Source organism: Phacochoerus africanus, chromosome 6, assembly GCF_016906955.1.
Source record: "Phacochoerus africanus isolate WHEZ1 chromosome 6, ROS_Pafr_v1, whole genome shotgun sequence".
Taxonomy (NCBI): Eukaryota; Metazoa; Chordata; class Mammalia; order Artiodactyla; family Suidae; genus Phacochoerus; species Phacochoerus africanus.
The window spans coordinates 80513263-80525957 of NC_062549.1; the positions used below are offsets into that span (position 1 = coordinate 80513263).

Consider the following 12695-nt stretch of genomic DNA (forward strand, 5'->3'; position numbering starts at 1 on the left):
AGAAGAAATTGATGGGAATACAATCATAGTAGGAGAGTTTAACACTTCACTCACATGAATGGAGAGGTCCACTAGACAGAAAATCAATAAAGCAACAGAGATCCTAAAGGAAACAATAGAAAAGTTAGGCTTAATTGACATTTACAGGACATTACATCCCAAAAAATCAAAATATACATTCTTCTCAAGTGCACAGAGAACATTCTCAAGGATTGATCACATATTGGGGCACAAAACTTACCTCAACAAATTCAGTGTATAGAAATTATTTCAAGTATCTTCTCTGACCACAATGGCATGAAAGTAGAAATCAACCATGGGGAAAGAAATGAGAAAAAACCTACTCCATTGAGACTAGACAACATGCTACTAAAAAAACTAATGGGTTAATGAGGAAATCCAGAATGAAATTTAAAAATACCTCGAGACAAATGATAATGAAGACACAACCACTCAAAATCTATGGGATACTGCAAAAGCAGTTCTCAGAAGGAAATTCATAGCAAATAGAGGCCTTCCTCAGAAAAGAAGAAAAATCTCAAATTGGCAACTTAGCCCACCACCTAAATGAATTAGAAAAAGAAGAACAAGAAAAACCTAAAGTCAGCAGAAGGAAAGAAATCATAAAGATCAGAGAGGAAGTCGATAAAATAGAAATTCAAAAAACAATAGAAAAAAATCAATAAAACCAAGAGCTGGTTCTTTGAAAAGATAAACAAAATTGACAAACCTGGCTAGACTCATCAGAAAGAGGAGAGAAAAACCCAAATAACAAAATAAGAAATAAGGAGAAGTTACAACGAACACTACAGAAATACAAAAGCCATGAGAGAATACTATGAACAATTACATGCCAACAAATTTGACAACCTAGAAGAAATGGACAACTTTCTAGAGACTTACAGCCTGCCCAAACTGAATCAAGAAGAAATAGATCAACTGAAGAGAATGAACACTAGAAATGAAATTGAAAATGTCATAAAAACACTCCCTGCAAATGAACGTCCATGACCAGATGGCTTCACAGGTGAATTCTACCAAACATAAAAAGAGGAACATGTACCCATTCTTCTTAAACTTTCCAAAAATCTGAAGAAGAAGCAACATTCCCAAAGACATTTTATGAAGCCACCATTACCTTAATATCAAAACCAGACAAAGATACCGCCAAAAAAAACTATAGCCCAGTATCTTTGATGAATATAGATGCGAAAATTCTCAACAAAATTTTAGGCAACCAAATCCAACAACATATCAAAAAGATCGTATACCACGACCAGGTGGGATCCATCCCAGTTTCGCAAGGATGGTTCAATATACGCAAATCAATCAATGTCATACACCACATTAACAACAAAAAACGTCAGAAGCCACATGGTCATCTCAATAGATGCAGAAAAAGCATTTGACAAAGTCCAACATCCATTCACAATAAAACCTCTTACCAAAGTGGGTATAATGGGAACATTCCTTAACATAATAAAAGCCATATATGACAATACCGAACAAATATAATACTCAATGGAGAAAAGCTGAAAGCCTTCCCACTAAAATCTGGAACAAGACAGGGATGCCCACTCTCACCACTGTTATTCATCATGGTATTGGAAGTCCTAGCCACAGCAATCAGACAAACAAAAGAAATAAACACCCAAATAGGAAGAGAACAGGTCAAACTGTCACTGTATGCAGATGACATGATACTATATATAGAAAACCCTAAGGACTCAACCTAAAAACTACTTGAACTGAGCAACAAATTCAGCAAAGTAGCAGGATATAAAATTAACATTCAGAAATCAGTCTCATTTCTACATACTAACAATGAAATATTAGAAAAGGAACACAAAAATATAATATCTTTTAAAATTGCACCTCAAAAAATCAAATACCTGGGAATACACCTGACCAAGGAGGTAAAAAACATATGTTGAGAACTATAAAACATTAATCAAGGAAATTAAAGAATCTGTAAAGAAGTGCAAGGATATTCCATGCTCCTGTGTTAGAAAAATTAATATTGTAAAAATGGCCATACTACCGAAAGCAATCTACAGATTCAATGCAATCACTATCAAATTACCCATGACATTTTTCACAGAACTAGAATAAGCAATCCAAAGATTTGTATAGAATGACAAAAGATCCAGAATTGCCAAAGAATTCAGAGGAACAAAAACCAAGCAGGAGGTATAACTCTCCCAGACTTCAGGCAACATTAAAAACCCACAGTCATCAAGACAGTGTGAACTGGTTCCAAAACAGACATACAGACCAATGGGACAGAATACAGAATCCAGAAATAACTCAGACACTTATGGTCCAGTTAATCTTTCACAAAGGAGGCAAGAATATAAAATGGGAAAAAGACAATCTTTTCAGTAAGTGTTGCTGGGAAAACTGGACAGCTGCATGCAAATCAATGAAACTAGAACACACCCTCACACCATGCACAAAAATAAACTCAAAATGGCTGAAAGACTTAAACAGAAGACAAGACACCATCAAACTCCTAGAAGAGATCATAGGCAAAATATTCTCTGATATCAACCTTACAAATATTTTCTCAGGTCAGTCTCCCAAAGCAACAGAAATAAAAGCAAAAATAAACCAATGGGACCTTATCAAACTGAAAAGCTTTTGCCCAGCAAAGGAAACCATAAAAAAAAAAGACAACTTACAGAATGGAGAAAATATTTTCAAATGATGCAACTGACAAAGACTTAAATCTGTGAAATATACAAACAACATATACAACTCAACAGCAAAAAAGCCAACAACCCAATGGAAAAATGAGCAAAAGAGCTTAATAGACATTTCTCTTAATATATACAGATGGCAAACAAGCACATGAAAAAATACTCAACATCACTGATTATTAGAGAAATGCAAATCAAAACTACTATGAGGTACTCACCTCACACCCGTCAGAATGGCCATCATTAATATGTCCACAAATAACAAATGCTGGCAGGGGTGTGGAGAAAAGGGAACTCTCCTGCACTGTTAGTGGGAATGTAAGTTGGGAAAACCACTATGGAAAACAGTACGGAGGTACCTCAGAATGCTATATGTAGAACTACCATATGACCCAGAAATCCCACTCTTGGGCATAAATCCAAACAAAACTTTTCTTGAAAAAGACACATGCACCTGCATGTTCATTGCATCACTATTCACAATAGCCAAGACATGAAAACAACCCAAATGTCCATCCACAGATGATTGGATTAAGAATATTTGAGGAGTTCCCTTCATGGCGCAGTGGTTAATGAATCTGACTGGGAACCATGAGGTTGCGTGTTCGATCCCTGGCCTTGCTCAGTGGGTTAAAGGATCCGGCGTTGCCCTGAGCTGTGGTGTAGGCTGCAGACATGGCTCAGATCCTACGTTTCTGTGGCTCTGGTGTAGGCCGATGGCTACAGCTCCGATTCGACCTCTAGCCTGGGAACCTCCACATGCCGTGGGAGCAGCCCTAGATAAAGCAAAAAAAAACAAAACAAAAAAAAACAAAAAAAAAGAATATTTGATATATATATACAGTGGAATACTACTCAGCCATCCAAAAGAAGAAAATAATGCCATTTGCAGCCACATGGATTGAACGAGAGACTCTCATGCTAAGTGAAGTAAGTCATAAAGAGAAAGACAAATAGCATATGATATCACTTATATCTGGAATTTAATATATGGCACAAATGAACCTTTCCACAGAAAATAAACTCATGGACTTGGGGAACAGGCTTGTGATTGCCAAGGTTGAGTGGGAGGGAGTGGGATGGACTGGGAATTTGGGGTTAGTAGATGCAAACTATTATCTTTGGAATGGATAAGCAATGGGATCCTGCTGTATAGCACTGGAAACTATGTCTGGTCACTTGTGACGTAGCATGATAATGTGAGAAAAAAGGATGTATGCATGTGTGTGTGACTGTGTTACCTTGCTGTGCAGTAGAAAATTGACAGAACACTGTAAACCAGCTATAATGAAAAAATAAAAATCATTAATAAAAAAAGTTTTAAAAAATAGCCTTTACTCATGCATGAACTTTTATAGCTATTCATATATGACATTGAATGAGGTTCTAGAAGAAGGTGAAATAGGGAATTTTTCCCACAAGAGGTCACTCTCCTCCCTTCCTAGTCCTTCCTCCATAAGACATAGGAATCAACACCCTGAGACTGATTGCTTCTCCAGTATTTTATAGCTGCTGCTTCTCTGTTCTCTGAGGCAGCAAGCCTTGTATTATTCTTATTAAATTTCAGGAATATCTCTTGGCTTAAGGGGAAATTAATTAATAATGTGACCATAATTTTTTCATGCCTAACTTCCTATAATTCTATTTCTCTTAGATATTATGTATTGTTATATATTATAGAATATTGTGATAAGAAATTAGGGTTGTTCTTTTTTCCTAGAATGGTCAATTCCTTGTCATAGTCTGATAATATTTCTCTCTGTGATTTCCAGCTTAAAGACATGCTCCATGAACATAAGATTCTATAGCCACTACCTCCTTTTGCAAGTTTCATACTGCCTGTTAGCATATTAAATGGCAGAGTACCCAAAGCATTTTCCAGTCTCATTTGATTGTGGGATCCTTTTATCGTATAGCATCTACTAACACATATTAGCACAAACCCTCTGCATCCTGGAGAGTGTGTCACAGTGAGCTCCTCATGCTTCCTGTGGCCCATGGGTTTGATCACTGATTGCATGACAGTCTTCCCTAATTTGTAGATAAAAGCCAGACTCACGGATAACATTTCTTTAGCTTAAAATAGTTTTCTGGAGTTCCCTTCGTGGCTCAGTGGTTAACGAATCTGACTAGGAACCATGAGGTTGCGGGTTCAATCCCTAGCCTCACTCAGTGGGTTAAGGCTCCGGCGTTGCTGTTAGCTGTGGTGTAGGTCGCCGATGCGGCTTGGATCTGGTATTGCTGTGGCTCTGGCGTAGGCTGGTGGCTACAGCTCTGATTAGACCACTAGCCTGGGAACCTCCATATGCTACCGGTGAGGCTCTAGGGAAGGCAAAAAAGACAAAAAATTTTTTTCTTGTAAATTTTGCTTAAATCTTTGTGTCAGTTGTTGATTTTCTGCTTGACCAAATAAATGAACAAGTAATAAGCATGTTAGAGTCAATCATGCTTAGATTTAGGCTTATTTTTCCAAAGTAATAATTTCTATGGTTGTGATTTTATGTTACACATATACGGTATCAAAGATTTGCCAGAAAATTATTTGTAGCTCTTATGATAAAGTATATTTTGACACTGTCTCATGATGAATCTCAAAAGTAAAGCTGAGGAGCTAGAGGAACTTCACTCCTTGGATTGAAAGATGGAAGCTTGAAAGAACAGGAAGGCATTTGGGGAAGGGACTTGAGGGGAAGATGGGAAGGAGAGGAAGAGGAAGCATTGCTTTCTCATTAGTGAAAACATTAGGAAATCCACCCTTCCCAAGTCTATAAACTGTCCCAAAGAAATGTCCTTATTTTCTTTACCCATGTTTCTCCCTTTTGTCTCTTTTCATTGTGTCTCAAAATGGAAAGGACCTGGTTAAGGTGAGCAGGGACTATTCTGATTTTTCTTATTTCCTAGCATTTAATTATAGGAATGGTAAATGTATGAATCTAAAAATAATGCCTACTGGAAAACAATACCTAATGGAAACTGGGAAACAATATGCCGGCCCACCCCTAGCATGTGCTGTATAATCTAGCTCCATTGTATTTGATTTTTTATTTAGTTATTTTAAACTTTTAATCAATAAGAACATTTATTTAAACTTTAAATAAGTTTGCTACATTTTTGTAGAAAAAAACAAAACAAAAATCTTTCCACCTTCATATTAAAGAAAATTCTGCAAACAAGAAGCCTTAATTATTTAAGTTCTCTTTCTGGAAAAGTGGAAATTTTGTGGGTTGGGCGTAGGACAGGGAAGGGACTAGTTATATCACATTTTCATTTAGACATGGTAGTTCTTAGGAGATATAATTGAATTTAGAATGAAATTCTTATAATGGGAAAAAAAAAAGGAAAGTCCAAAAACAATTACAGTACACAATCTATTGCATTCTATTTTACAGTAACATTTGAGACATTTCAAAGAGACTCAAGATTCTCCCATGGAAGTTTTTAAATATGAAAAATATGTAATACTCATGGTACTTTACCATCAAGTTTTTTATTTTTAAAAGACTTACAATATGTGGGGCACAGCACATCATATAATAATTTTTCTGGCCTTCCATATTACCAAATTTCAAAAGTAGATAGAAAATACAGAAACATCTACATTCAGTAAGAACAAATAAATAAAAAATACTCTGAAAAAATATGATCCAGTCAAAAACCTAGAGATCTTTTTTTTCAAAGCTGTAAAATGAAAACTTAAAAAAATATGTTGATGGGATTATGAAGCATAAAAACTTAAGAGACTGAAGACTCATCACTGAAAAAAATGAAACATTACTTCCCTCATGGTCACCTTCTAGTATGGGAAGACAGACAGTAAACAACTAAATACAAAATGTAGTATATCATATGGTTATAAATACTACACAAAAAGACAAAGTAGAGAAGAGGGGCAGAGATTTTGGACAAATGAGAAGTGGGCATACTTTGCAATTTTACACTTGATCTTAGCCAAATTCTGAGAAGCAATGTAATTTGCAATTTTAAAGAGTGTGGATAGCAAATGCTTCCATGAAAAAATGATATTTAGGAAAAGACCTAAAATGAGTGAGAAGAGGAGCCATGCAGCTCCTTAGGGGAAAGGCCTTCCAGCAGAGGAAACAGCAAATGTATAGGCTCTGGGCCAGAGCATGCTTGGGTTTCTCAAAGAGATCATTGTAGTTGACATAAGTGGGAAAGGGAAGGAAGGAAGCCACTGGGGCTTTGAGTAGAAGAAGGACTTGGTCTGACATGCCTATTTGATAAGAGTCTGAAGTTGGACTATTGCATTAGAACAGAGAGCCATTAGAAGTGTTTATAATAATCTGGGCAAGAGGTGTTGGTGCTGGGCCAGAGTAGAAGTACTGCGGGTAGAAACAGTGCTCAGGTCCTGGACTGTTTTCAAAGTAAGGCTTCTGCATTAGGTGATGGATTGGATGTGGAGGTATGAGAGAAAGAAAGAAATCATGAGCAAATAGAAAAATGGACATCCTATTCTGTGAGATAGGGATGGTTGGGAGAGGGTGTGTAGTAGGAATGGTATAGAAGTTAAGAGTTTTTAAATACATGAATTATGCACATGTTCTAGTATAGATACTGAGTACACAATTGGATATGAGAAATTTGTTTATGATAAACGATGCATCACAAGATTGAAGAAAAAATGGATTCGTATAAAAAATGCAGGCAAAAGTAGTTATTCAAGGGGAAATTAGTTTGGAGCTTAAATTCACACAGTACAGTAAAAGAAATTTAAGTTGGATTAGAAAAGTAAATATTTAAAAAAAAATCTGGAAAAATATGCTAGTTTTTGACCTCTGAATGGCAAAAATCTGAGTGTAAAAATAATGGAAAAAACAGAAGGGAAAAGATTGGTAGCTTTATGCACCAATAAATTTGAAACACTATCAAAAATGTAGAATGTGAATAACAATCTAGGGGAAAATATACCATAGATATGACAAACATGGGTCAATAGTCTTATATAAAGATGCTTTACAAAGCAGCGATAAAAAGACCCAAATTCAATATAAAAAATTTAAAGATCATGAAACTACAATTTATGGAAAAAAGAAAAGTTGAATAACTATATTTAAGTGTTCAAACTGACCAATAATCAAAATGATGAAAATTAAAGTATTCCCCTCTTCTGTTTTTATTTATCAAAATGTATGTTTCCAGCAACCCTGAAAGAGAGGCAGTGTGGGGGCTGTATTCAGATCCTGTCATCCAGTGCTGCTGGGAACACACACCTGGACCTTCCAAGAAACATACATCCTTGGAAGAATTCATACTCTATGACACAATGACACTTCAGAGATTGCAAAGGGATATTCAGTCAAAACTTTGTGTCCAGAGATATTCGTCACAGTATTATAATGCAACTATCAACAAAAGAAAAGCGATTGACTCAATGATAAGGCATACCTAAAATTAAAGCATATTATGTAGCTATTAAAATTATGTTATGGAGAATTTTTAAAGATGGGGAAACTCTAACAGTGTATTTTTTACTAAATAAAATATGAGTACAAAACATCATAAATCTAATTATGTAAACATTAAAGAAAAATATATTCGACAAAAATAGCTCCCCATGTACAAAAATTTAATGGATGTTTAATACACCTAACTAGGAACATATAGCAATTGAAGATTATGGAAACAGAAATTATCCACAACCCAGAGATATAAGTGAGGTCTTCTTACATCCTCAAACCCCAGGTGAGCCAGCCCAGACCTAGAGGACCTCTTCTAGGTAAACCGTAGGACATTGAGAAATTTTATGCTACTAAATTTTCTGTGATATGTTACATCAGAAAGCTAATTGATACACTTAGTTACTCAAACCTGGGGAGCAACTGCTTTTCTCTCCATTATTATACTTTCTGGGAAAGGAAGGATCATACTTTCAGGAAGAAGAATGAATGGTACAAGTGAACCAGCATGCAAGGGGCAGACATTGCGCTCCCCTCACTTTATCCCTGCCCACACTTTTACCTTCAGAAAAGCAGTAACATCATCCTGTAGGGCCTTGTGAGAAGCCTGTGAGCAAAGGCTGGTCAGACCTTCAGTACTTCCTGAGTTCCTGCCTCTCACTGCTTCATTAGTTCTCATTTAAAAAAAAAAAAAAAGAGAAATGATTTATTTCTTCACCTAGATGGTAGTTTTTGTAAATCAAGTATGCTTCAATCAAATTAAAAAGAGAAACCAAGGCAGATAGAATATGATGACTAACAAATTAAATATGCATGAAGGGGAGAACCATATTCATCAGTTATTCTTGTAATACTGGGTGTCCCTTTAGTTTGTGTAATGGGGGGAAAGCCTATACCATAGTTAACTGAATTAATAAAGTCATACTTCAGAGTGGAGAAAGGCATTTGAGTATCATATTTTTCATCAGGTGCCTGAAAAGGAAAAGCAGGGAATTCAGAAGGCATTTGAGTGTTGGAAAAACAGGTTGTCATTTCTTGGCACCACAATCTTGTTCTTAAGGACCTTGGGTGGAAACTTTTCCCTTCCTTCATTTTTCAGCTCATATGTATTTCCATTGAAATCCAATCCTTAAATTTCTGATTCATTTACACTTAACTCATTACAATGTTTTTGGGAACTACTTGCAGTGAACCTTTAGAACATGATTCCATTTACCAGGAGAATGAGTTCCCATTCCTGCCTATCCCAGAGGGCACATGTAAAAAGAGGAAGTGACAGTCCCCAGGAAAATTATTGGAATGTAGCTTCATAGGGGAAACAGGGCTGAACTTGGTAACTTGCTTTAATTCTTACCATCTTCAACCGAATTAATGAAGGAAAACCGAATGTCCTGGGGGCCCTAAGCAGTTAAATTATCTTGGTGGGGAGAGAGGCTAGATCCATCCTAGAAATGATGATGCCAGGATGATACACATATCACCTTATCTGGCTGAGTGGGCCATCAGTAATAATTACAGTAACTCACTGGAAGAAACCCTTGTAGCAAGGGACTCAAGTATGCTCTCCTGGACAGAATTAAGTAATCTCTTTGGTGATAGTGAATAAACTCAATCTGATGAATATTTCTAGAGAGAAGCTCAACAATCTCAGAGAAGTTTCCCTACCTTCTTTCTTAAATCAACTCAATTACCTGTATCGTCTTCAAACGTCCTCTTTAGAGAAGTTAATGCATAAACTACTCTCTCTTTTGTATTATTTCTCCATTGCCTTCCATTTAGCTCTCCATTTAAAAGATCCTTCCTTAAACCTCTGTTTCTCACCATTCACGTTGTCCTTTCAACTGAGATTCTAGGAAAATTAACTCCTATTCATACTACGCATACTTTGATTCTCAATTGCCTGCTGAAGAAAAGCAGAATACTTGACCCCAAAATATGTTGCTTTTGGCATATGGATTATTTTGAGCTGAAGGCAATCAAGACCAGCAGACTCAAAAAACAAACAATAGCAACAACAATAAATTAAAACAAAACACTTTTCCTCTTCCTTAACTACGTAAAAGAATTTAGATGGAGAGCGTGACTAAGAGAGAGAGCTATTATTACCAAAGGTAACTTTTATCCAAATAGTATATCTGTACATCAGGGTAAATGTCTAATTATAAAATGTATACTCTTCTTATTGTCCTGTGCATTGCCCTAATCCCTTTTGTTTCATTTTTATTTATTTGTCTGGCTGCACTCTCAGCATGTGGAAGTTCCTGAGCCAGAGATTGAACCTGCACCATGGCAGTGACCTGAACCACTGCAGTGACAATGCTGGATCCTTAACCCACTGCACCACCAGGGAACTCCCTACCCTCCTCCCCTTTGAAGCCCCAGGCTTCTAACCAATTTCTTAGCTCAGGAAGACACATAAGCCTCAACTGCTGAAACTTGCCCTTGGGTCTTATATTCTTATGGGGATCCCATGCATATGTAATTGAATTTGTTTTTCCTGTTAATGTCTTAGGTTAATTTAGAGACCCAGAAAAAAGAACCTAGAAGCATAGAAGAAAATTTTTCCTCCTCTACACTGCTCAACCCCTAAAATCTATATTTTGCCTCTACCACTCATTTAAATTTTTTTTTTTTTTTTTTAACCACAGCTGGGCAAAGATCTTCATAATGAATATATCTAGTGGAGTGGACACATTGCACATCACTCTTGATGTATCTATTTCTTGAACACTATAGAAGCATATCTCTATATCCATGTGTATCACCAACAAAGAAACTGCGCTAAGCTTCTGTGTCCAGAGTTTTATTGGGGTTTCATTACATAAGCATGATTTATTGAATCATTGGACATGTGGGGGAACTGGATCTCCAGCCCCACTTTCCTTTCTGCAGCCCTCTGGTAACATAGTTGGTATTTCTGGCAGGACCAGAAACTATCTCTATCTCGAGGCCAGCATGGGTCACTTTTTTAGCATAAATTCAGTGTCTCCCAGGGGGTCACCATGAATAACAAAGACACTCCTACCACTAAGGAAATTCCAAGGATTTATAGGCTCCCTCCCAGGAACCCGGGACAAAGATCAGATAAATTCTTTTCTTACTGAAATATAGGTGATTTACAAAGTTATGTTAGTTTCTGGTATACAGCAAAGTGATTCAGCTATATAACACATGTATATACATATATTCTTTTTCAGATTCTTTTCCATTATAGGTTATTACAAAATATTGAATATAGTTCACTGAGCTATACAGTAGGACCTTGTTATCTATTTTATCTATAGTACTTTATATCTGCTAATTACAAACTCTTAATTTATTCCTCCCTATCATCCTCTTTGATGACCCTGTTTGTTTTCTATGTCTGTCTCTGTTTCATAAGTTCATTTGTGTAATTTCTTAGATTCTATATAAAACTGATACCATATGATATTTGTGTTTCTCTGTGACTCCCTTCACTTAGTATGATAATCTCTAGTCCATCTATGCTGCTGCAGACAACATTATTTTATTATTTTTATGGTTGAGTAATATTCCATTTTTATATACACATCTTCTTTATCCATTCCTCTGTCGATGGACATTTAGGTTGTTTCCATGTCTTGGCTATTGTAAATAGTAATGCTCTGAACATGGGGGCGAGTTAATATTTTCAAATTAGAGTTTTCTCCAGTTATAGGTCCAGGAGTGGGACTGCTCAATCACATGGCAACTCTATTTTTAGTTTTTTAAGAAACTTACATACTGTTCTCCATAGTGGCTGCCCCAATTTACATTTCCATCAACAAAATTGGAGGGTTTCCTTTTCTCCAATGTCTCTCCAGCATTTAATATTTGTAGACTTTCTGATGATGGCCATTCTGAACAGTGTGAGGTGGTAAGTCATTATAGTTTTATTTATTTATTTATTTATTTATTTATTTTTGTCTTTTTGCTATTTCTTGGGCCGCTCCCACGGCATATGGAGGTTCCCAGGCTAGGGGTCGAATCTGAGCTGTAGCCACTGGCCTACGCCAGAGCCACAGCAACGCAGGATCCGAGCCGCGTCTGCAACCTACACCACAGCTCACGGCAACACCGGATCGTTAACCCACTGAGCAAGGGCAGGGACCAAACCCGCAACCTCATGGTTCCCAGTCAGATTCGTTAACCACTGTGCCACGACGGGAACTCCCCATTATAGTTTTAATTTGCATTTCTCTGATAATTAGCGATGTTGAACATTTTTCATGTGCCTGTTGGCCATCTCAGTAGTCTTCTTTGGAGAAATGTCCATTTAAATCTTCTGCCCAGTTTTTGATTGGATTGTTTGGGGTTTTTTGTTATTTAATTCTATGACCTATTTGTATATTTTGGAAATGAATCACTTGTTGGACACATCATTTGTCAATATTTTCTCCCATTGCATAGGCTGTCTTTTCATTTGTTTATGGTTTCCTTTGCTTATAGTTTATAGTTTTGATGAAGACTCATCTTTTTTTTTTTTTTTTTGCTTGCATTTATTTTGCCTTGGGAAACTGACCTAGGAAAACAATATAATTTGTGTCAGAGAATGTTTTACCTATGTCCTCTTCTAGGAGTT

The 12695-nt window shown here is 36.5% G+C and overlaps 1 long non-coding RNA gene across 1 annotated transcript in view; it reads left to right on the forward strand.

The window, feature by feature from the left end:
• Positions 1-12695, forward strand: part of LOC125129345 (uncharacterized) — a 268361-nt gene that overhangs the window by 67064 nt on the left and 188602 nt on the right. The window lies entirely within an intron of this gene.